This window comes from Vitis vinifera, chromosome 13 (genome assembly GCF_030704535.1).
Source record: "Vitis vinifera cultivar Pinot Noir 40024 chromosome 13, ASM3070453v1".
Taxonomy (NCBI): domain Eukaryota; kingdom Viridiplantae; phylum Streptophyta; class Magnoliopsida; order Vitales; family Vitaceae; genus Vitis; species Vitis vinifera.
In genome coordinates, this window is record NC_081817.1 from 24,494,455 (window position 1) to 24,518,489 (window position 24,035).

General features: G+C 39.3%; 1 pseudogene; it reads left to right on the forward strand.

The window, feature by feature from the left end:
• Window positions 1–4,119: 4,119 nt before the first annotated feature.
• Window positions 4,120–23,985, forward strand: LOC132254927 (uncharacterized; annotated as a pseudogene).
• The last annotated feature ends 50 nt before the right edge of the window (window positions 23,986–24,035 follow it).

Sequence of the window (24,035 nt, forward strand, 5' to 3'; positions counted from 1 at the left end):
CGTTGACCGTTGACCAACCGTTGATCGTTGACTTTTCCAGGGTTGACTTTTTCTGTCCAGGTTCTCCTTACCCAGTTTTTCGTGTAGATTTCATTTTTGCAGTCCGTTCTTGCATATTGTGTCTCTAAATGGATAAAAAGGATGTTTTTCTTCCTCGTCCCATCAATGCTGTATTGGAGGGGAATAAAAATTACTTATCCTGGTCTCAAGCTATGCGCAGTTTTCTTAAGAGTTGCATGCTCTGGCATTATTGTACTGGTGCAATGACTATTCCTGTCAAGGGAGCAAGTGAAGAAGATGCTGTCTTTCTTAGTTGCATGATTGAATGGGATAGTCATAACCACATGATCCTCACATGGATTCGGAACACTTCCATTCCCTCTATTTCCAATCTATTGGGCAGCTTTGACGATGCAAAATTTGCATGGGATATGTTGACCAAAAGGTACTCCACTACTCATGGATCCAGAAATATCAGTTAGTGGTTGAATTGCATCAACTCAGGCAAGAACCGGGGCAATCCATCAATGACTATTATGATCAGCTTCGCTTCATTTGGGACTAAATTGACCTTTCTGATCCAACTTGGGCATGCTCAAAAGATGCTTAGCAATATGCTTCCATTAGAGATGAGTTTCGCCTCTAGGAATTCTTGATGTCACTTCACAAGGACTTTGAGCCCATTCGTGGTTAGCTGCTAAATTGCAGTCCTGCTCCCTCTCTTGATACTGCTGTAAATGAGTTGGTTAGAGAAGAAGCTCGTCTTGCAACCCTTCAAGCCCAGAATAAGCTCAATGTTTTGGCTATTACTCCATCTACTTCACTCATAGAGCAACCTCAGCAATCAGGTGATTTTTCTGGCTCTAGCAATCGTCGCAAGCAGACAAAAAAAAAGTTCTGCAACTATTGCAAGAGTCCTGGCCACACCATTGAGACTTGTTATTGTCATAACAAATCTACTGCTGATGTTGCTAATACTGAGCCTACTCCGCCAACGGCTTCCACCTCAGCTGAGTCCCAGTCTTCTGGATCTCCTATCAACCTCTCCTCCACTGAACTACAGGAGATCATAGCTCAGGCTGTTCGTATGGCTGGTAATGCATCTCTTTCCACTGCCTTATCTGTTCTACCTGGTAAGTCTCAAACTTGGCTTTTTGATTCTGCCTACTGCAATCACATGACACCTCACTCATCCCTGTTCTCCAACCTTGACCCTGCACCACATCCTCTAAATATTCATATAGCTGATGGTTCCACCATGCATGGGAATAGTTTAGGTTTTGTTTCAACCTCTAATCTTTCTATTCCTGGAGTCTTCCATGTACCTGCCTTATCCTATAATTTGTGCTCTGTGGGACAATTAGCTGAACTAGGTTATCGCCTTATTTTTTACTATTTTGGGTGTATTGTGCAGGATCCGAGGATGGGGCAGGAGCTTGGGACCGGTCCTAGAGTTGGGCGTATGTTTCCCATGAACAATCTTCATCTTCCACCTGTTGCTCCTATTTCTGTTGCTGCTACTACGGCTGCAGTTTCTTCCTTACCTTCTCTTGCACTTTGGCATTCTCGTCTTGGTCATGCACCATCTTCTCGGGTACAATAGTTAGTGTCTAGGGGTCTGTTGGGTTCTATGTCTAAAGACAATTTTGATTGCACTTCATGTCAGTTAGGAAAACAACCAGCTTTGCCTTTTAATAACAGTGAATCCATTTATAATAGTATTTTTGAGTTAATTCATTCTGATGTTTGGGGACCTTCTCCTGTTGCTAGTATTGGTGGATCCCGATATTTTGTTGTTGATTACTACTCAAAAAGGGCTATTTGATAGCTTGTAATTAACTCTTTTAAACACTTTTGAGTAGTAATTATTTCCCTTTAACCCAATTAACATATTAAGGACCTTTGCAATCGCTTCTAATCACTTTGTGTAAGTTTTGGTGTTTTTGTTAGTAATTTGATCACCAAAGCAATCCAAGATGGAGGAGAGTTATTTGGAATCCATGGTAAAGCAATGGAAAGCTCAGGAACATGAAGAATCAGAGCTTTGAAGCCTTAAAGTCCTTTACCATAACCAATCCGGAATGTAAGGAGGAGAAGTAAAAAGAGAATCTACCTTGAAGCATTCTTGATGACAGTCATTTCAGCCACTTTTGGAGTACTTCCTAAAGTCCAATTTATGCATGCTTTATGTTGTTTCGAAGATCGGGAAGTCAAAAATCCAATGCTTCAAACGGTTCGCAAATCAGAGTTGAAATGAATAAGTTAGAGCCAATGGAAGCAGATCACTCCAAGCTGAAGGCCAATTTCGCAGGGCTGCGAAATCAGCCTTTGGCTGCGAAATCAGCCTTTGGCTGCGAAATCAGCCTTCAGCTGCGAAATGATTTCGCAGCCATCTTGTTCGTCTGCGAAATTTCGCAGCCATTTTGTGCGCCTGCGAAATTCTCCTGAGTGCTTCCAGATATTTGCGACCAACGTTTTTTGTTATTTTGCCTCAGATATTTGTTGTCTAAATCCCAATTCTCTCCTTGTAATCCACCAATTAGATGATTCCTTAGTTGTTAAGCAAGGATACAAGGGTAAACAACCTGTTATATATTGTTTTGTAATTTTCATTTTAAAAACGTCGGGGAACTTTCTCCAGAGACGAACTTTTGTAAATTTGACACTTAGTGAAATACGAAGTATCTTTTGCTTTCTTTTTCTCTCTACTATTTTCTATTTTCTTAGTAGCCAAACATCCTTGGAGGATGAAATCCCCAAGGATGAGAGGCTAAAACCTTTTAGTTTCTTGAAGTAATGGATGCCATGTGAAGCTCCCGTGTCAGGATGGAGATTTCCAAGCCATGAATGTAAGTAGCTGAGCGTCATAAATGTTTTCATTCAAAGTAAAGTTTTTAATCCCTCTGACTTGCTTTGAATGGCCAATACTTGATAACCTTTTGGTCTCAGTGGATTCTTATTGTTAGATCCACTGACGTTCATTAGTTATTTCCTACGAGCCATTGTATTGCAAGTCGAGGAGATGACCTATATCATTAAAAGAGCATTTATGAGGTTCAGCTACCCTTTTTGTAAGTTTTCAAGGACTAAAACTCAGTTGTTAAACACATACCGGTTCGGGAAGTAAGCATCACCTGAGTTGCTTCCCCAACTCGAGGTGAAAAGTTCCAAAATCTCCATTTTTACACAGTGAGTTAAGCATGGCTATCCAAAGCTTTGAGAAATTTCTTTTTCCATCTTTTAACCTATTTTCATGTTAGTTTAATTTACAACACCTTCATCTTTTTATGTTTTCATCTTAACCTAATTTTTATTAAGAAAAGTTCACTCCATCCTCCGAACTTCACCAGTTAAAGTAAAAACCCTTCCCAGTGTTCGATCCTAGAGCCACTATGCTATAGTAGCTTTGCTACTTTAGTGTAAGAACCTTAGGTATAAATTTTGTTGATACCCTTACATGCCAAGCTACCAAGAGTCGGGTTATCAAATGGCGCCGTTGCCGGGGAAGGTGCTACTTCACTGTGAATATATCAGCCGGAGGTAACTTGTGACACTTTTCATGAGTAAGGTGAATTCTATCTCAATTTTCATTTACTAACCTTTTATTTTAGTTTTAGAACATTTTTAACTTAGTTTAGATAAGTTTCTTTTAGCTTTTAACTTTCATTTTTAGTTTATTTTTCATACTCTGTTTTTCCTTCCGCATGCTCTGTTTTTTTTTTCCTTTTTCTTTGTTTTGTTTGTTTACTTTGTTCCAGCTGAATCCGTGCATGCCCTATTGGATTAGAGACCAAGAGGGAAGGTTAGTGCGGATAGAGACTCCACGAGCTATTGAATTAGAGATTATTTTAGAAGTCATGGAGAATCAGCCAGAGGATCAACATTCACAACACGGGCAGGGGAATGATCTGAACTTGTATAGGTCCATGAGGGACAGGATGCACCCTCCGAGGATGAGTGCACCATCTTGCATCATTCCTCCTACAGAGCAATTGATTATCAGGCCACACATCGTGCCTTTGCTTCTTACTTTCCATGGGATGGAAAGTGAAAATCCATATGCGCACATAAAGGAATTCGAAGATGTGTGCAATACTTTTCAAGAAGGGGGAACAACTATTAAGCTTATGAGGTTGAAGCTCTTTCCATTCACATTAAAGGACAAAGCCAAGATATGGCTCAATTCCTTGAGGCCGAGAAGCATAAGAACATGGACAGAACTTCAAGCTGATTTTTTGAAGAAGTTTTTCCCTACTCACAGAACAAATGGATTGAAGAGACAAATCTCCAACTTCTCAGCACGTGAGAATGAAAAATTTTATGAATGCTGGGAGAGGTATATGGAAGCCATCAATGCATGTCCTCACCACGACTTTGATACATGGCTTTTGGTGAGCTATTTTTATGATGGCATGTCATCTTCAATGAAGCAGATATTGGAGACAATGTGTGGGGGCGATTTCATGAGCAAGAACCCTGAGGAGGCTATGGATTTCCTAAGTTATGTCTCAGAGGTTTCCCGTGGATGGGATGAGCCCACTAACAGAGAAATGGGGAAGAGGCCAGTTCAGCAAATGTCAAAAGGGGGGATGTACAATCTGAGTGAAGACATGGAGATGAAAGCCAAGGTAGCTGCCATGGCTAGAAAAATAGAGGAAATGGAGTTGAGAAAAGTTCACGAAGTCCAAGCTATTTCAGAACCTCAACAACCAGCCAATTCTTGCTCCATATGTCAATCGTTTGAACATATGGTGGAAGAATGTCCCACCATTCCGACAGTAAGAGAAATGTTTGGGGAACAAGCTAACTTGATTGGCCAATGGAAGCCAAATTCAAATGCTCCCTATGGCAACACGTACAACTCTAGCTGGAGGAACCACCCAAACTTTGCATGGAAGCCAAGGCCAAACCCATATCAATCGCCAGCCCAAATCAAGCCAACAGAGTCAAGGTCAATCCTCAGTTGAGCAAGCACTCATAAGCCTTAGCAAGGTTATGGGTGACTTTGTGAGTGAGCAAAAATCCATCAACTCTCAACTAAATCAGAAGATTGACAACGTAGAGAGTACATTGAACAAGAAGATAGATGGGATGCATAATGAGTTGTCTCAGAAAATTGACAACATCCAATATTCCATCTCAAGGCTCACAAATTTGAACACTGTCAATGAGAAAGGGAAGTTTCCCTCTCAGCCTCACCAAAATCCTAAGGGGATACATGAAGTGGAATCCAAAGACGAGGATTCTTCAAAGGTGAGAGACGTGCAAGCTATTATCACTTTGAGAAGTGGTAAGGAAGTGCATCAGCCGGAGCATGATCAGAAGAAAGCCAAAGAAGACAAGGCTGATAGAAATGAAGAAAAGAAGAATGAACGAAAGGGAAAGGAAGTTCAGATGAAAGAAAGCATCATTCCTAGCATGGATGAGGAACCTCAAATTCTTTTAAAGGAAGGCATGATGAAGAAGCACATGCCTCCTCCATTTCCTCAAGCCTTGCGTGGGAAGAAACCGATCAAGAATGCTTCTGAGATTCTTGATGTGCTAAGACAAGTGAAGGTGAATATTCCTTTACTTGATATGATCAAGCAAGTACCCACATATGCAAAGTTTTTGAAGGACTTGTGCACTGTGAAAAGAGGACTCAATGTTACAAAGCAAGCCTTCCTAACCGAGCAAGTGAGTGCTATAATCCAATGCAAGTCTCCAATCAAATACAAAGATCCGGGGTGTCCTACAATCTCAGTTAATATTGGAGGAACCCAAGTGGAGAAGGCATTGCTTGATTTGGGGGCAAGTGTTAACCTGCTTCCATACTCTGTATACAAGGAGCTGGGGTTGGGAGAACTCAAGTCAACATCGATCACCCTATCCTTAGCTAACCGATCAGTGAAAATCCCCAGAGGGGTAATAGAGGATGTATTGGTTCAAGTTGACAAATTCTACTATCCAGTAGATTTTATGGTGCTTGATACGGATCCCATTGTCAAAGGGATCAACTATGTTCCAATCATCCTCGGAAGACCATTCCTTGCAACATCCAATGCAATCATCAATTGTAGGAATGGGGTCATGCAACTCACTTTTGGGAATATGACATTGGAACTCAACATCTTCCATCTATGTCAAAAGCACATCCATCCTGAAGAAGATGAGGGCCCAGAAGAAGTTTGTATGATAGATACCCTGGTGGAGGAGCATTGTAATCAGAGTATGCTTGATCAGTTTGAAGAGAATCCAGATGAAAGCCATGAAGATCTTGATGATGGGTTAGCTGAACCCATGGGAATGAATGCCGTTATGTCAAACTGGAGACAAAAGCCAGTGATCCTCCCTTTGTTCAAGGATGAGGAAGAGATGAAAGAAGCTAAGGATGCAATCCTTAAGCTTGAATTGAAGACCCTTCCTGCCGAGTTGAAGTATGCTTACTTGGAGGAAGGCAATAAAGCCCCGGTGGTAATTTCTTCTTCTTTAACCGTTTCACAAGAGGACAATCTTCTTAGAATCCTTAGAAAGCACAAGAAGGCCATCGGATGGCAAATTTCTGATTTGAAGGGGATAAGCCCATTGATTTGCACGCACCATATTTATATGGAGGAGGGAGCTAAGCCAACTCGTCAGCCACAGAGAAGATTGAATCCTCATATGCAAGAGGTAGTGCGGGCTGAAGTGTTGAAGCTTCTTCAAGCGGGCATCATTTACCCCATTTCGGATAGCGCTTGGGTGAGTCCAACCCAAGTTGTTCCAAAGAAGTCCGGGATAACCGTAGTCAAGGGGGAAAATGGAGATGAAGTGTCCACACGCCTCACAACTGGTTGGAGGGTGTGCATTGACTACAGGAAGCTAAACGCAGTAACGAGAAAGGATCACTTCCCTTTACCTTTCATGGATCAAGTCCTTGAGAGATGATTCGTCCCTAGCAGCGGCAGTGGCAATGACACCATCTGATTCGGGGTTCGATCCCCGGCAACGGCCCCATTTGATTCGTCCCTAGCAGCGGCAGTGGCAATGGCACCATTTGATTCGAGGTTTGATCCCCGGCAACGGCGCCATTTGATTCATGCCCAATTGGTGTCTCAGCTGATTCGTGTCCAGCTGGTGCTCCTTGATTGAGGGATTGATCAACAAAATTTATAACCTATTACACCATATACTAGGGTAGCAAAGACAAAGCTACTATAGCATAGTGGCTCTAGGATCGTTCACTGGGATGGGTTTTCACTTCACAAATGATATCAATTCAAAGCTGGATTGGTGCCTTTTCATTTCAAGGTTAGCTTTAAAAGAAAACATAAAGATTTTTGAATGAAAAAGGTTTAGGTTTTAAGCTAACTAAAAAGAAAGTAATGGGAATTACTTATGAAGAAAAGTGTTTCTTGGAGTTCAGATCACTAGGCTCGTTCCTCATACAAAATGGAGAGTTCCGGTCACTTGTTTATTTTCCTCGCATTAGAGAATTAACATATAGTTCCTTCTCCAACCGGTGTTGTACAGATGCTTCCCATTAATGGGTTCAAACACTAAATCCCTCTCACTGATGCAACTTGCAAGGGTTCATGCCTCTCACGAGCACTTACCATTCAAGGTGATCTTTAACCTTGGATTACCCGTCAAAAGCTTGCAAGAGATAACTAATGGATGTCTCCTTAGAGTCCAAAAGCTTACCAAGTGTTGGCTATTCTAGAAAATCCTACCTTCAAGTCACCTCCCAAAGGCTCGCAAGGGGTAAACTAGTGCATTTCCATGGTTGGAAATCACTTGCCTTACCAAGTGTTGGCCCAGGTGATTTAAAGGCGTTTTAAGTTAACTTAAAAACATAGAAATCACTAACGGGTTACACTTTCTCTTCATTAAAAACTAAAACAACAAAACTTCCAAATTATGTATGTGGAAACTTACCCGGCTTTCCTTACTCCAAGAGACAAAAAGCTTAGCCTCTCATCCTCTGTGGAAAAATCCTCAGAGTTTGGTTGGCTAGAAAGTGAAAATGAAAGAGAAGACAAGAATATATATGAAAAACAGAGCAAGTGCTCTGTTCGTTGATTCTATATATTGGATTACATATATGATTACATTGGATGCAAGGGAATATATATAGAGGAGTTTTTCCAACCTTCCTAGCTAAGAAATCTTGTGGTTGGTGGCTTACAAGGAGAAGAATGGAAATTTATACAAAAATATCTGAAGAAAATATCTAAAAGAGTCGGTGCAAAAATATCGGGAAGCTTCAGGCACATTTCGCAGGTGAAAATGGTGTCTGCGAGATTTCGCAGACACTCAAGAGGGCTGCGAAGTATTTTCGCAACAACAAGTTAAACTCGCAGGGCTGCGAAATTGGCTTCCACCTTGAGGTTCTCAGTGTTCCAGCTTGCGGCATGTATCGGGTAGCTTCAGGAGGAATTCCATAGCACTGTACAAAAAGGCTGCGAAATTCTCGCAACAAAAGGCTGATTTCGCAACACTTTGGAGTGATCTGCTTGCAATGGCTGTAACTCCTTCGTTTCAACTCCGAATCGCGCACCGTTTGAAGCATTGGATTCTTGACTTCCTGAGCTTTGAAATGGTATATAGAATGTAGAAAATGGACTTCGGGAAGTGCTCCAAAAGTGCGCATGAAGACTGCAGCTGCTTGTCCTCTGTTTTCTTCACTCTGTTTTCCTCTTCTCCTTGCTTCTCTCCTTGCATACTTTGAACGACTTTGGCAAAGGGCTATGGAGCTCCAAAGCTTGGTTCTTCATGAATTTGAGCTTCCAAAAGCTTTGCCATGAACTATATACAATTCTCCCTCATTCTTGGATTGTTTTGGTGATCAAATTACTAACAAAAACACCAAAACTTACACAATTTGATTAGAAATGATTGCAAGGGTCCTTAACATGTTAATTGGGTTAAAAGGCAATAACTACTACTCAAAAGTGTTTAAAAGGATTAATTACAAGCTACAAAATAGCACTTTTTGAGTAGTAATCACTCCCCCCAACCGACATATTGCTAGTCCCTTAGCAATGAAGGAGAGAAAAATAAAAATAAACAATACTATAATTTACAACATCATGCTGATCAAAAAACAGTTTTCAAGTGGCATGATGATCTAACTCTCACATGGAACATTAAAGAAATAAAACTCAAACTTCAACAAGAGTTATCAAATAACTTGTCTAATCACAATTCTTAAAGAGAAGGCATTATGCAAATTTAAGCTTTAAAATCATTTCCACTTCCAAAGGATCAAACCTTACTCTTCCACAAAAATCTAAGTGTTATTTATTAGTTTCCGAATATAGTATGTTGAACTAATCTCTCCCCCCAACCTAGTTCTTTTTCAAAGCTTAGCAAACTAATCAACCTCCAATAGGCTAAGAACGCACCTCTTTTTTTCACAATTTTTTTTCATTGTAGGAGTATAAGGCTTAAGGGTATTCTTTTTTAAATTGTCCATGTAACGGGGGTCCATCGATGACTCCCAACCAATTAAGGTTTAGGGCATCAAGTTTTAAGGATCTTTCAACCACTAACTCCTCGGATTTCACCCCGGACTTTTGAGAATGAATTTTTAATACCCAAGCACCTACAGTATGTTAAACTCCACCTATCCACCCTTGTAACGAGCATTGAGGTCGGTGACTCCCAACCAATGAAGGCTTAGGGCACCAGGCTTAAAAGATTTTCACCATATACCCCTCAAACCTTGCTCGGGTTTCAAGGCAAGCAAACATTTTTTCTTTCTTTTTTTTTTTTCTCTTCAAAGACTCATTGGCCTTTTATAAGGTGTCCCAACACTATTAAATAAGGTCAAAGGTACCAAGTCTAAAATTTTCCTAAGTCAAGAGGGAAATAGTTTTTCATCTTATACTCGGAACCTATTGTGCACAGTGTGTGGATAGCTTAAAGTGGAAGAACTAAGGTTGACTTCAATAGAAGTTTCAACAATTCATCAACTTTAATAAGCATAATACAAAATCTAAGTCAAGTAAAAAGACAAAAATTCAATTTCTCCTATTTTAGTTTGAAAATTTTTCCTTGATAACCATGGAGAGTAGAGAAAAAAAAACTTAAAAAATTTTAAATTAAGCAAAAAACAACTAAATTACCAAAATAACTTAGCATTCTTAACAATACTTACTTCCTCAACTCTCCCCCCAACCGAGCTGAACATTGTCCTCAATGTGACAAAAGCGATTAAAAAATAGGGAGGAAGTGGTACCTCATGAGTAACATGGAGTCTAAGTCATATAGGAGAAACCACATGTTTCAAAAAAAACATAAGAGTTAGTGAGTAGAAGAAATAGAAAAATGCCAAGTTTAAACAAAAATGATGTCTATGTATGATGCATCATCAGTAATACATCCAATCCCAGAATATAAGACATCAAAACATGGAGCTATGTATACTAATATAATATGTAAAGACCAAAAAATAAAGAGATGATCAAGTAATGGTAAGGTCCTGTGGAGCTGATGCGTCTGTGGTGGCCTCTTGAATGGGTTGGATCAGGACTTTGGCCTCTGTTCAGGTAGTCTCCTTAGATGGCATAGTCTCCTCAACTGGAGCTCTCAGTTGGTAGCTATAGGATTTGATGGTTTAAGGAGGTTAGAAATGGAGTGAGAGACTTTGTGTGTGTGATCTCAAGGTGCTCGGGGCTCTCTTCTTCAGATGCATGGTTGTAGGGCTCTGTTGGCATTTTAGCAACTTCCCTTGGCTTTGCAAAGTGTTTTCACCAACCTCCCTCAATTACGCAAGTCAATTTCGCAATTTGAAGGCCCTTTTGAAGCTTGGAGGTGATTTCGCAGCCATTTTGAAGCTTGGAGATCATTTCGCAGAAAAGTGGCATGGTCACAGACCATTTTTGAAGCTTGGAGCATTTTCGCAGCCATTTCAAAGCTCAAAAGTGATTTCGCAGCCCAAAATTGATTTCGCAGCTCAAAAGTGATTTCGCAGCCATATCGCAGCTTCGAAATGAAGGGAACTATGCTGCAAATGGCACTCGTGTGCCAAAAATTGGTTTCGCAGCTGCGAAACACCCTTCCAAATGGTGTCTCGGCTGCGAAATTCCCGTTCAACTTTGCGCGCTTGTCTTCAAACGGCTATAACTTCTTCATTTCACCTCCAAATTGCATACCGTTTGAATCGCTGGATTCCTGACTTTCCAAGCTTTGAAACGAGATATCGTATACATAATTTGAGCTCCAGAAAGTACTTCAAAAATGTGTCCAACAGTAGCAAAATTGAGGTGCGACATTTCCGTTCATGGTTTGCACAATCATCTTCAAATGGCCATAACTTTTCCGTTTCAAATCCAAATCAAGTACCGTTTAAAGCTATGGACTTCTGACTTCCCAAGCTTTCCAACGAGATATTGCATGCATAATTTGAACTTCGGGAAGTGATCGAGATGTGTCCAACAGTTGCCGAAATGGAGGTGCGGCTGTGAAATTGGGATTTTTCACTTTTTGGGACTTCGCAGCCATTTCGCAGCTGCGAAATGAGGGTCACTGTGCTGCGAAATGGCACTCGTGTGCCAAAAGTGCTTTCGCAGCCGCGAAATCCTCTGCGGAATGGGACTTTGGCTGCAAAAAAAAAAATGAATTTTTTTTTTTTTTTTTTTTTTTGTTTTTTTTTTTTTTTTGGTTTCGCAGCCATTTTCGCAGCTGCGAAATGAGGTTCACTGTGCTGCGGAATGGCACTCGTGTGCCAAAAGTGCTTTCGCAGCTGCCAAACACCCTTCCAAATGGAGCTTTCCCTACGAAATGGAGGATTTCATGCTTTGATGGTTCGTAGCCGCTTTCGCAGCTGCGAAATGGGGGCTCCTGTGCTGCGAAGTGGCACTCGTGTGCCAAATTTGGTTTCGCAGCTGCGAAATGCCCTCGCAGAGACTTCTACAGTGTTGCGGAATGGTTTGGCAACAAAATGCTGATTTCGCAGCGGCTGCGAAATTTCGCAGACCCCTGTTTTTCCCCTGTTTCTCCCCTGTTTTCGCTCCGTTTGACTCCGATTTTGCTCCGATTTTTTTTTCTTCAATTTCTTTGCAATTCCTCTTGATTTTGATCATCCAAAAACCTATATTACATCAAAACAAATTAGAATTAAAGCATTGAAATCAAAATTAAAGCATTGAAATCAAAATTAAAACAAGTAAAAAGCAAAACAAGAAGATATGGACTAGCTAGTCTTTAAAAAGACTAAGTCCATCAAAAAATTTGATCCTGATTTAGCTTGCCCGGATCCCATATAAAGTTTGCATCTCTCACTTGAGACTTGGTCTGTATGATTTTGTCATACAAAGCTTGGAGAAAAGGTGAAGGCATGTGTTTCTTCATTTCTTCCTTGATGACTATCCTCTGTGGTTCTCTTTGTACATTAACATCATAGCCATCTTTCTCTATGCTTTTCCCCTTTTTCTTTCCTTTGATTTCCTCCCTCTTTTCTTTCTCTGTTTCACTCTCTACCTTATGCTCTAGCTTGCATGTGGGCAGATCAACCTCTTTACCACTCCTCAGAGTGATCACTTCTTTGACTTCCTTCTTTTGTGAAGGTTTTCCCTCCTTAGCCTCCATTTCATGGATACTCATAGAATTTTGATAAGGTTGAGAAGGAGAGTTTTCTTTCTCTTGCACTGTGTTGAGGTTGGCAAGCCTTAAGATTGAATCTTGGAGAATATCTAACTTATGAGATAGATCATTTTGCATTTCATCCATCCTTTTATTCAACATACTCTCCACTCTATCAATTCTTTGATCGACTCGAGCATTGGTGGCTTCTTGCTTTCCAATAAAATCTCCCATTACCTTGGTGAGATTAGCTATTGCTTATTCAAGACTTGAAGCTTGCTGTGGTGCTTGAGCAGGTTGCTGATACTGAGGTGGCTGTGGTTTCCAAGAGAAATTTGGATGGTCCCTCCAATTGGAATTGTAGGTGTTGCAATCACCAAACATTTCCCTCTCGGATGGAATGGTAGGACACTCATCCACCAAGTGCTCATATGATAGACAAATGGCACAAGGCATAGCTTGCAATGGTGTTTGAGAGATGGCTTGCACTTCTTGCATCTGGTTCATTTCTAGCTCTTCCAATCTCCTTTCCATAGCTGCAATCTCTGCCTTCATGTTCATACCATCATTCAAAATATACATCTCACCCTTAGCTTTAGGTTGAGACATCATTCTTCCCATATCTCGAGCATTTGGTTCATCCCATTCTCTTGAGACTTCAGCCACATAACTCATGAAGTTCATGGCTTCCTCTGCTATGGTATTCAATATGGCATGCACAACTAGCAACTTGTGAATTAAAAACAAAGAACACAAAAGAAAACAAAAGAAAAACAATTCAAAGAAAGAAAATTAAGGTAAACTAAAAACTAAATAAAAGGTATACTAAAATATGAACAATAAAGAAATAAAAAGAGTTAGTAAAAAGAAAAGAAAAGTCACCAAACTTGTGATGAAAATCACAAGTACTCTCAAAAGATCATATCACTGCAAAGTGGCACCATCCCCGGCAACGGTGCCATTTGATTCGTCCCTAGCAGCGGTAGCGGCAACGGCGCCATTTGATTCGTCCCTAGCAGCGGCAGTGGCAATGACACCATCTGATTCGGGGTTCGATCCCTGGCAACGGCGCCATTTGATTCGTCCCTAGCAGCGGCAGTGGCAATGGCACCATTTGATTCGAGGTTTGATCCCCGGCAACGGCGCCATTTGATTCATGCCCAATTGGTGTCTCAGCTGATTCGTGTCCAGCTGGTGCTCCTTGATTGAGGGATTGATCAACAAAATTTATAACCTATTACACCATATACTAGGGTAGCAAAGACAAAGCTACTATAGCATAGTGGCTCTAGGATCGTTCACTGGGATGGGTTTTCACTTCACAAATGATATCAATTCAAAGCTGGATTGGTGCCTTTTCATTTCAAGGTTAGCTTTAAAAGAAAACATAAAGATTTTTGAATGAAAAAGGTTTAGGTTTTAAGCTAACTAAAAAGAAAGTAATGGGAATTACTTATGAAGAAAAGTGTTTCTTGGAGTTCAGATCACTAGGCTCGTTCCTCATACAAAATGGAGAGTTCCGGTCACTTGTTTATTTTCCTCGCATTAGAGAATTAACATATAGTTCCTTCTCCAACCGGTGTTGTACAGATGCTTCCCATTAATGGGTTCAAACACTAAATCCCTCTCACTGATGCAACTTGCAAGGGTTCATGCCTCTCACGAGCACTTACCATTCAAGGTGATCTTTAACCTTGGATTACCCGTCAAAAGCTCACAAGAGATAACTAATGGATGTCTCCTTAGAGTCCAAAAGCTTACCAAGTGTTGGCTATTCTAGAAAATCCTACCTTCAAGTCACCTCCCAAAGGCTCGCAAGGGGTAAACTAGTGCATTTCCATGGTTGGAAATCACTTGCCTTACCAAGTGTTGGCCCAGGTGATTTAAAGGCGTTTTAAGTTAACTTAAAAACATAGAAATCACTAACGGGTTACACTTTCTCTTCATTAAAAACTAAAACAACAAAACTTCCAAATTATGTATGTGGAAACTTACCCGGCTTTCCTTACTCCAAGAGACAAAAAGCTTAGCCTCTCATCCTCTGTGGAAAAATCCTCAGAGTTTGGTTGGCTAGAAAGTGAAAATGAAAGAGAAGACAAGAATATATATGAAAAACAGAGCAAGTGCTCTGTTCGTTGATTCTATATATTGGATTACATATATGATTACATTGGATGCAAGGGAATATATATAGAGGAGTTTTTCCAACCTTCCTAGCTAAGAAATCTTGTGGTTGGTGGCTTACAAGGAGAAGAATGGAAATTTATACAAAAATATCTGAAGAAAATATCTAAAAGAGTCGGTGCAAAAATATCGGGAAGCTTCAGGCACATTTCGCAGGTGAAAATGGTGTCTGCGAGATTTCGCAGACACTCAAGAGGGCTGCGAAGTATTTTCGCAACAACAAGTTAAACTCGCAGGGCTGCGAAATTGGCTTCCACCTTGAGGTTCTCAGTGTTCCAGCTTGCGGCATGTATCGGGTAGCTTCAGGAGGAATTCCATAGCACTGTACAAAAAGGCTGCGAAATTCTCGCAACAAAAGGCTGATTTCGCAACACTTTGGAGTGATCTGCTTGCAATGGCTGTAACTCCTTCGTTTCAACTCCGAATCGCGCACCGTTTGAAGCATTGGATTCTTGACTTCCTGAGCTTTGAAATGGTATATAGAATGTAGAAAATGGACTTCGGGAAGTGCTCCAAAAGTGCGCATGAAGACTGCAGCTGCTTGTCCTCTGTTTTCTTCACTCTGTTTTCCTCTTCTCCTTGCTTCTCTCCTTGCATACTTTGAACGACTTTGGCAAAGGGCTATGGAGCTCCAAAGCTTGGTTCTTCATGAATTTGAGCTTCCAAAAGCTTTGCCATGAACTATATACAATTCTCCCTCATTCTTGGATTGTTTTGGTGATCAAATTACTAACAAAAACACCAAAACTTACACAATTTGATTAGAAATGATTGCAAGGGTCCTTAACATGTTAATTGGGTTAAAAGGCAATAACTACTACTCAAAAGTGTTTAAAAGGATTAATTACAAGCTACAAAATAGCACTTTTTGAGTAGTAATCAAGAGAGTATCTGGGCATCCTTTTTATTGCTTCTTGGATGGGTATTCCGGGTATTTCCAAATAGAGATTGATGTGGAGGACCGGGAGAAGACTACCTTCACTTGTCCATTCGGCACCTATGCTTATAGGCGGATGCCTTTTGGATTATGCAACGCTCCTGCTACCTTCCAAAGATGCATGCTTAGCATCTTCAGTGACATGGTTGAACGAATCATGGAAGTCTTCATGGATGACATAACTGTGTATGGGACTTCTTTTGAGGATTGTTTGTCACATCTTGAAGATGTTTTGAAAAGATGCATAGAGAAAGACCTCGTACTCAATTGGGAGAAGTGCCATTTTATGGTAAATCAAGGTATTGTTCTTGGGCACGTAATCTCAAAGAAGGGTATAGAGGTAGATAGAGCTAAGGTGGAACTAATTGTGAAGTTGCCACCTCCCACCAATGTAAAAGGAATAAGGCAATTCCTTGGGCATGCCGGGTTCTATAGGAGGTTTATAAAGGATTTTTCCAAGATTGCCAAACCTCTTTGTGAATTATTGGTGAAGGATGCCAAGTTTGAGTGGGATGATAAATGTCAAAGGAGTTTTGAGCTTCTTAAGCAATTCTTGACATCAGCACCCATTGTGAGAGCACCAAATTGGGAGTTTCCATTTGAAGTGATGTGTGACTCAAGTGATTATGCCATTGGAGCTGTTTTGGGACAAAGAGAAGATGGTAAACCTTATGTGATCCACTATGCAAGCAAGTCTTTGAATGATGCTCAAAGGAATTACACCACTACTGAGAAGGAATTACTTGCTGTGGTGTATGCTTTGGATAAGTTCAGAGCTTATTTGATAGGGTCTTCCATTGTGATATTCACGGATCATTCAGCTTTGAAGTATTTGCTAACCAAGCAAGATGCCAAGGCTAGGTTGATTAGGTGGATACTTTTGCTCTAAGAGTTCAACCTCCAGATCAGAGATAAGAAAGGTGTTGAGAATGTGGTAGCTGACCACTTGTCAAGGCTCAACATTGCTCATGACACCCATGGACTTCCCATAAATGATGATTTCCCTGAGGAATCCTTGATGCTTGTGGAGGAAGTGCCATGGTTTGCACACATTGCCAATTACTTGGTCACGGGAGAAATACCAAGTGAATGGAGCTCTCAGGACAAGAAGAATTTCTTTGCCAAGGTCCATGCATATTATTGGGAGGAGCCTTTTCTCTTCAAGTATTGTGCGGACCAAATTATAAGGAAGTGTGTGCCTGAACAAGAGAAGCATGGGATCCTATCTCATTGCCATGAGAATGCATGTGGATGCCACTTTGCCTCTCAAAAGATGGCAATGAGAGTTCTTCAATTGGCTTTTTGGTGGCCCTCACTTTTTAAGGATGCCCATGAGGTAAGTAAAGGATGTGATAAGTGCCAAAGACTAGGCAAGCTTTCAAGGAGAAACATGATGCCTTCGAACCCCATCTTGATAGTGGATCTTTTTGATGTTTGGGGCATAGACTTCATGGGACCTTTCCCTATGTCTTTTGGCCACTCCTACATCTTGGTAGGAGTTGATTATGTTTCAAAGTGGGTTGAAGCTATACCCTGTAGAACCAATGATCACAAAGTGGTTCTCAAATTCCTAAAAGAAAACATCTTCTCGAGGTTTGGAGTGCCTAAAGCAATCATCAGTGATGGAGGCACTCACTTTTGCAACAAGCCCTTTGAAGCTCTTTTGGCCAAGTACGGAGTCAAGCATAAGGTAGCTACACCTTATCATCCTCAGACGAGTGGCCAAGTAGAGCTAGCCAACCGGGAAATTAAGAACATCTTGATGAAGGTGGTGAACACCAATAGGAAAGATTGGTCTGTTAAGCTCCTTGATTCCCTATGGGCGTATAGGACGGCTTATAAGACTATCCTTGGGATGTCACCGTACCGTCTTGTTTATGGCAAAGCTTGCCATCTTCCCGTTGAGATTGAGTTCAAGGCATGGTGGGCCATTAAAAAGCTCAACATGGATTTAACTAAGGCTGGGCTAAAGAGGAGTTTGGATTTGAATGAGCTTGAGGAATTGAGAAATGATGCCTATCTCAACTCAAAAATAGCTAAGGAAAAGCTAAAGAGATGGCATGATCAGTTGGTGACCAAGAAAGAATTTTTCAAGGGACAAAGAGTCTTGCTATATGACTCTAAGCTTCACCTATTTCCGGGAAAACTCAAATCAAGGTGGGTAGGGCCTTTTGTCATCCACCAAGTACACTCACATGGAGTAATTGAGTTACTCAACTCAAATAGTGCAAAGACCTTCAAAGTCAATGGCCATCGTCTCAAGCCATTCATTGAACCATTCAAGCAAGACAAGGAGGAAATCAACCTCCTTGAGCCACAGAAAGCCTAATCAGAAAAGGGTTAGATGGGCTTGGTTTCACCAATGTCCATATTTTTGTTTAAGTTTACTAATTTGAAAGCTTTATTAATTCTTTTGATTTTAATTTTGGTTTAAAGTTTTGTTAATTATTTGTAACTTCATCTTTTTGAATGATCTTTTGTAGGAGGAATTGCAAAGAAAATGAAGGAAGGTCCCAGGGAGCAAAAAGGAGCTCAAAACCAAGAAATTTCAATGGTCTGCGAAATTTCGCAGCCCAAAATAGCCCCCTGCGAAAATGGCCCTCCGCTGCGAAATAAATTTCGCAGCCCAACACCCTCCTCTGCGAAAATTTTCGCAGCTGCGAAACCACCTCTTGGCACTCGTGTGCCATTTCGCAGCACAGTAACTCCATTTCGCAGCTGCGAAATGGCTGCGAAATCCCCAAAGCGTTAAATTTTCAATTTTCGCAGCGATAGCCTCATTTCGCAGGGTGTTTCGCAGCTGCGAAACACCCCTTTGGCACTCGTGTGCCATTTCGCAGCACAGTAACCCAATTTCGCAGCTGCGAAATGGGCTGCGAAAAGGGCCCTCCTCTGCGAAAATGCCCTTTTGTTGCGAAATCCACCCTCGGCTGCGAAAATTAAAACGACTTTTAGCATTCAGTTTTTAAACGGTATAAATTCCAAATTTCTAATAAAACCGGTCATTTGAACTTTAAATAGTACCAGAGAAGACCCAAAAACAGAGCAACCTTCCATCTTCTCCCTCTCGCCTGAACCTCAGCCGCGCGCACCTCCGCCCATCTCCGCCGGCCCGCCATGGCAAGAACCCGAGGAGCTAAGTCCTCCCCCCCGTCAAGCCGTACGAGGGTTTCATCAAAGACCCCTGTCCAAGGCTCCACATCCGAGCCTCCGCGACCACCGCGCGTCCCACCTCCAGTTGAGGGCGCACCAATGAGCCCTCCGGTCAGGCGCTATCATACACGGGCGAGTAGCCAGCTGTAGACCCTCAATTTTGTCCCTTTAGCACATGTCTTTAAAATTCATTTTCAATGCTCCACAATAGTTCCTTGGTGGCCCATGGCTACTCATACCACTTACCTTTTTCTGAGTCACCTCGGAGATTTTGGTTGAGGGATTATTTGATCCCTTATTGTGACCCTTGGCAGCCCTAACTTAGACTTAGGCTTTTCTTGTTTTTTTAGGATAGCTTTTAGATACACTTAGCCCATTAGGCACTACCCTAGGCCCACTTAGTCTCACCTTAGGCCCGTTTAGGCACACTAGGCCTACGAAGACTTTTATTTTATTTTATTTTATTTTATTTATTTATTTATCTATTTTGTTTTTAATTTTAATTTTATGATTATCATTCACTTTTTATTGGTTATCTTCCTCTTTATATTATTTTCCTTAACTTATTTATTTATTTATTATTTTTACCATTTTTTAATTTATTTACTTATTTATCTATACATGCAATTATTTAACTTCAAAAATTTCATGTTTTTTGCAAGGAAACTTACCATTGGAGTTTAAGGAAGATGGGACTCTCCTTGGAAGGTTTTGGAGGGGAATTTGAAATTGGGAAGATTGCTTTTGATTGGAGGATTTAAAAAAAGAAGAGAAGAAGAAAGGAAGGAGGAGAATTTTCCTTTTTGGAAACAAATTTAGGTCTTGAGGGGTGATATATATAGGTGAGAAAAGGAAAAGAATAGGGAGATTTTTTTGGGGGCAGAGCACACGGAATTTTGAAAAAAAGCAAGGGACTTCGAACGGAGATCGTGCTGTCATTTAATCATCAAGAGAGGATTTTCTCTTTGACTTCAAAGGTTAGTTTTCTATATAGTACTTTTATTTAGCTTAATTCTTTAGTTTAAATAATCATATCGAATAAAGTTTGTATTTTTAATCCCAATTAGTTTGATTTTAACTTGTTTTTTAGTTTAAATGTATTTTGTTGATTTTAATTCTTAAGTTTAAATAATTGTATTGAATAAAGTTTGTATTTTTAATCCCAATTAGTTTGATTTCAATTCATTTTTAATCTAAATGCATTAGTTGATTTTAATTCTTAAGTTTAAATAATTGTATTGAATAAAGTTTGTATTTTTAATCCCAATTAGTTTGATTTCAATTCATTTTTAATTTAAATGCATTAGTTGATCTTAATTCTTTGTTTTAAATAATCACGTTAAATAAAGTTTGTATTTTTAATCCCAATTAATTTGATTTCAATTCGTTTTTTAGTTTAAATGTATTTTGTTGATCTTAATTCTTTAGTTTAAATAATCATATCGAATAAAGTTTGTATTTTTAATCCCGATTAGTTTGATTTTAATTTGTTTTTTAGTTTAAATGTATTTTGTTGATCTTAATTCTTGACTTTAAATAATCACGTTAAATAAAGTTTATGTTTTTAATCTCAATTAGTTTGATTCCAATTCGTTTTTAGTTTAAATACATTTTATTGATCTTAATTCTTAAGTTTAAATAATCATATCGAATAAAGTTTGTATTTTTAATCCCAATTAGTTTGATTTTAACTTGTTTTTTAGTTTAAATGTATTTTGTTGATTTTAATTCTTAAGTTTAAATAATTGTATTGAATAAAGTTTGTATTTTTAATCCCAATTAGTTTGATTTCAATTCATTTTTAATTTAAATGCATTAGTTGATCTTAATTCTTTGTTTTAAATAATCACGTTAAATAAAGTTTGTATTTTTAATCTCAATTAGTTTGATTTCAATTCGTTCTTAGTTTAAATACATTTTGTTGATCTTAATTCTTAAGTTTAAATAATCATATCGAATAAATTTTGTATTTTTAATCCCAATTAATTTGATTTTAATTTGTTTTTAGTTTAAATGTATTTTGTTGATTTTAATTCTTTACTTTAAATAATCACGTTAAATAAAGTTTGTGTTTTTAATCTCAATTAGTTTGATTTCAATTCGTTTTTAGTTTAAATACATTAGTTGATCTTAATTCTTAAGTTTAAATAATTATGTTAGATAAAGTTCATGTTTTTAATCCCAAAATAGTTTATTTTTAATTTATTTGTTAGTTTAAATATGTATGTGATTTTAATTTATTAGTTTAAATAATCATGTTAGATAAAATTTATATTTTTTTAATTCTAAATTAGTTCAGTTTTAACCTATCTTTTAGTTTAAGTATATTTGTGATTTTAATTCATTAGTTTAAATAATCTTGTTAGATAAAGTTCATATTTGAAATTCCGATTTAGTTTAGCTTTTATTTATTTTTAATTTGGATGTGTTTGTAATTGTAATTTAGTAGTTTAATTAATCTTATTAAATAAAGTTCATGTTTTTAATTACAATTTAATTTAGTTTTAATTTGTTCTCCACTTGTATGTGTTTGTGATTTGAATACATTAGTTTAATTAATCCCGTTAGATAAAGTTTAATCTTGATTTAATTTATTTTTTTAGTCTAGAGGCATTTATGTGTTTAGTTAATCTTATGTTAATTATGGATCGTTATTCTCAATTTATGCGCTTCTTGAATCCTTGTTGCTAATTCTTGATGGATATTTCATTAGCTTATTTGATCTAAATATTAATAATTTATTGCTTTGATAGTTTCCTTTTTGTTCAAAGGCCATTGGAAAATCATGAAGATTGGCCTCTACCATCACCATTATCATTTTTGTTAATTACTAAAAAAAAATTTTTACTTTGAGGTTTCATTTTTGTTTTGTTGGGTATTTTATTTTTTATATTTTATTTTTTCCAAATTAATTCCTTTTATTTTAAAATAAAATACTTTTCTAAAAAAAAAATCATTTTAAAAATCTATTTCAAAAACTCATTTAGAGTCCTCAGGATCAAAATCTCTTTTTTTTTATTATTTAAAAATAATATGCAACCATATCTTGTTCGGTTTGCATCCTTCTCGGTTTTCAACAAAAATTTTGGTTTTGAACAAAAACACGAATCAAAGCTTGTGGTCCCAAATAATGGGATGATTCTGGGCTAAATTCGTGTATATCAATTGGGGAATTGGTGAAACCCCTACATAAGAAAATCTTTTCAAAAATTATTTTTGTTGCCATTTTTGTCACTTGTTGAAATTATGTCTATCTTTTTAGGAATTGTATATAAGATGTGTGTGATAATTAATGTTTTCATATACTTTGATAATTTTTGTTATGCTAATTAGATAACAAGCATGCTAGGGTTTCTTTATTTTATTATTATCTAATCCCTCATGTCTTATGGGAGCGCATTGTAAGTTATTTATGCTATCCAGGTACGCCCCCCCTATCGCCTACTTTCTAAATTTTGTAAATAATCGTGTCACTATGAAGTATGCATATATTTGATAATCCTTAGGTGTTTAGATGTATGTTTGATTCACTATGATTAAATACATGTTGTGTGTTATACTTCTATACTAACTCTGATGTTTTATGATAGCGCTTGAGAAGCGGTCCGGGTACGCATCCTAACCTTTTTTTTATGGCAATTTGATCTTGTTTAGCATGCAAATTTTTTGAAATCACCTAGCCTACTTAGGTATCCATAATTAACCGATTAATTGTCATATTCCCCTTAACTTAATTAGTAGAGACCTCTTTAGGGCTTAGAGGGGTGCTACCTCCTAGAGGTACCTTCCCAATAAGTAACCTGATCCCCAGACCAAGACTTGGGTTTTCAAAGACACGCTTTTCCAAAAATTATGGAGTCATTTTTTTTAGGGTTTTATTTCTTGTTTTATTTTCCCTTCAAAAATAAAAATAAAATAAGTGGCGACTCCAACTTTTTTTCAAAAAATCAAATTTTCACAAATAAATAAAAAGCGAGTCTCGCCGATCGAGTGGGGACGCACGTGAAAAATGCGGGTACACACCAGCCACCCAAGAAGAAAGCTAAGGTATCTGAGCCCACGTTAATTGATTTATCAGAGCCAGAAGAGCCAGCTATAGAGCCTCAGCCGTCTCCGCCATCTCGTCCAGCTTCAAGGTCTCGGCCGTCTCAGCCGTCTCAACCGTCTCAGCCAGCTTCAAGGTCTCGGCCGTCTCGGCCGTCTCAGCCGTCTCAGCCAGCTTCAGGGTCTCGGCCGTCTCGGCCGTCTCAGCCGTCTCAACCAGCTTTAGAGCCTCAGCCGTCTCGGCCGCCGCCTACAGATTCTCAGATCCCCTCCGGCATGACTCCTGAGATGATTATCAAGCGCCCCATGCTCACTCAGCCGCCCATAGAGGGTAATTTAGACTGCAGGGCTAGGCCTTTCCACTCTGAGCTCTGTTTTGACGTGGCCGCTTTCAGACTTCAGCCCCAGCTCAGGGACTCCTTCCATCTGCTCCAGAGGTATCATATGGAACAATTGCTTACTCCAAGGGATTTCTTTTATCCCCGTGTGGCAATGGATTTTTATCAATCCATGACCACACACCATGTCCGAGATCCTATTGTCATCCACTTCACCATAGACGGACGTCATGGTATTCTAGGAGCTAGGCACATAGCAGAGACATTGCGCATTCCCTACGAGCCAGCTAGGCCAGAGGATTATCGAGTATGGACTAATCCTTCCCCGAGCGACATAGTTCGTATTCTGTCCAGAGGGGCATCCACAGGCCAGTATCTACAGAGGAAGGAGCTCCCTCCTAGCATGTTTTTCATAGATGCTCTTCTCCTGCCACACCACGGCCTCCCTCTGCTTCTCCTGCCACACCACAGCCTTCCCCTGTTTTTTCAGCCACATCACAGCCCTCCTCTTCAGCAGAGCCGAGGACTACCATATCCATTTCCGAGTACAGAGCTCTATGTCACACTTTGCAGACATTGACCACTTCACAGAGCACTCTTACTCAGGAGATGACAGCTCTTCGTGCTCATCAGGAGCAAATTATTGCTACTCAGACTCAGCATAATGCCATTCTGAGGCAGATTCAGAGCCATCTGGGTATTCCATTAGCTCCTCAGCACCAGATGCCTGCCCCCTTAGAGCCCACAGAACCGACTCCAGGAGACACAGAGACATCCACTTGAGCCATTATCTTCACATCATCATCACCCATCTACTTGATCATTTCCATAGT